Raw genomic sequence first — 2732 nt, forward strand, 5'->3', positions numbered from 1 at the left:
GGCCTTTTATCACATCAAGTGTTGTGCAGCCATCACCACAATAGACTTTTAGAACATTGTCATTACTCCAAACAGAAGCCCGTACCCATTAGTCATCCCCACCACAACCACAATTCTACTTTGTATCGTCATTTATTTGTTTTTTGCTTGACATTTCATGTAAATAGGACCCTGTAATCTGGGGGCCCTTGTGACTGACTTCTTTCACTTCTTTCACCATGTTTTTAAGAGTTATCCATGTTGTAATATGTACATCATATCTTTTTAGTGTTGGGTCTTCCATTGTATGGCTATGTCATATTTTGTTTATCTGTTCATGAATGAAGGACATTTGGTTGTTCCCATAATGAACAATCTTATATGTTAATTTGTGAGCCAGACACATTGCTGGTGAGTCAATTTTGGCTTGTAGTGATGCTATAGGGAAGAGTAGACAGCCTTTTAGAGTTTTCCCAGGCTCTAAATCTTTATGGATATGAGCAGCCTCATCTTTCTCTCATGAAGTGCCTGGTGGTTTTGAACTGCCAACCCTTCAATTAAAGTGTGTTAGCCCTTGCTCTACCAAGGCTCTTTAATCTCTGCACAAATCTTCATTATTTCCTGCCAGTGAATTCCTAGACATGCACATAATGGGTCAAAGACTTTGTATCTACTTTCTTTAACACTCATTTGAGCACAGTAGTTGCTTCTTTTCTCATCTGACAGATCACTGCTCACCATTACACATTTTGTTTGGTTCCTGAGGGTGTGTGCAACACTCAGTATTCTTAATCTGCATCCTTCATGCGGTCTATCCTCTTTTGAATACCAGATCATTGATGGACAGTGGTCTACATCAATGAAACAAATTGTGCTACTTGTATCAGTCTTTACCATGTTTACCTAGAAACTTCTGGTAGTCTGGTGTTAATAAAAAGTTAGAGGAGACTTGTAAGTGTTAAATGACTATTTAAATGGGCTCAATTTATCTTTGTAAGTGGGTGTTTCCACTAACAATCTTTTGAAAATTGTGAGTATCCAAAAAAGGAGCCCGGTGGTGGAAGGGTTAAGGGTCTTGGCTGAGAACCCATTCTGAGGCTCTACAGGAGGAAAGAGCTGGCAGTCCGCCCTCATAAAGATCACTGCCAAGGAAACCACGTGGGATCGTCCCACTCAGCCCTTTAGGGTCCTTATGAGTCAGAAGTAACTCGGTGACACACAACAACAATATCCCGAAAAGTATTACTTTTCTATCAGTGGGATTTTGACCCAAGGCTTTATAGCCCATGGGACTCTAAGAGCATTAGACTCATCATCATATTTATTTAAAATGTATTAGAGATCAACTGACTTTTCCTTCCCTTATAAAAAAAATGAAGGTACAAAAACTGTTTTGTACATGCCGTGGTTTTTAATCCAACACCATCGCTACACTCTTGGGTGGCTTCCTGGGTATAATCTACTCAGACTTTTCTTTTATCACCAGCAAGAATCCTGCAGGGGAGGCAGCTGGTGGATGCATACCAACAGGAAGCTGCAGTCACTGTAGATCCTGGATTATGTTTACAAATATGATGGTCTCTGTAGCAACCAACTAGCAGTAGACATGAGGACATCATTTATAGATGTTTTTAATTTTTCCAAAGCTTGAGGATTATTCTGAGTGACGGTGAATAGAGCGGGTCGTGCCCTCACATTCACCCCTAGAGAGCCGTCTTCCCCTGACCTTATTGGTCACAGATAGAAAAAGAGTTTAAAATACTCTGTTCTGTGTACAAATATTACCTATAGCACCCCTCAGGCACCTAAAGGCTGTCTCTTTGGTGGTGTTGAGGGATTTGCCTTGATCTACTTCCCTTTGGGAACAATCACATACATTTAGGGGATATTCAGCCTAGATGGGAAGAAAGGCCAGTGGGGATTAATAAATGTTGGACTCTTTTTATGTGTGAATTACTAGGAGACTCTTGTGTGAATGATATCCAATTTCATCCTCACAATGGGATAGGAGGTGTTGTGATGCCCATTCTAAGGATAAGAAGGTTGGAGCACAATTGCTCTGTGTTGCCCAGCAGCCCACGGATAAACACATTCAAATCAAGGACACCTACTCCTCACATGGAGCCTGGTGGGGCTGCTGGGTAAGTGTTGGATTTCTATCTATGTAATCAGCACTTCAAACACAGCAGCGGCTTCAGGAGAGACATAGGTAGCTGTCTGTTCTTGTAAAGATTGACAGCCTCAGAAACCCGATTAGAAGGTTGATATGGGTCAGAATCATCAGGATGGCAGTGGTTTGAATTGGTTTGGGGACTCCTCACTTATAGATTCCATTGTTATCTGACATTTCACATTTAGAATAGTAAACATCTGACTGTTTTATACATTTATAATGCATGTTTAGCACTTAACTAATGCCAAGGTTTGAGGTGAGTTTAACACTATTTGCGAGGGTTAAGATTATGTGTCAGCATGGTTGGTTTGGCAATTATGTTGTGTTAGGCTGGGTTGGCTAGAGAAACAAATATAGAGACACTCATATATGTGTAAGAAAAAGCTTTATATGAAGGAGTAATTGTACATTAAGAAAACATCCCAGCCAGTCCAACTCAAGTCTGTAACTCTGCTACTAGCCCCCTAAGTTTCTCCTCAGACTCACGAAGGCACATGCAAATGCAGGGAGATCACAGGCTGGTGGGTGAAAAGTCTTGTGGATCCAATGGTGGTGGAAGCATCACAGGGCTGGTGCAAAT

The sequence above is a fragment of the Echinops telfairi genome, unplaced genomic scaffold (assembly GCF_000313985.2).
Source record: "Echinops telfairi isolate 266 unplaced genomic scaffold, ASM31398v2 ScPeMD7_31;HRSCAF=116, whole genome shotgun sequence".
Classification (NCBI taxonomy): Eukaryota; Metazoa; Chordata; class Mammalia; order Afrosoricida; family Tenrecidae; genus Echinops; species Echinops telfairi.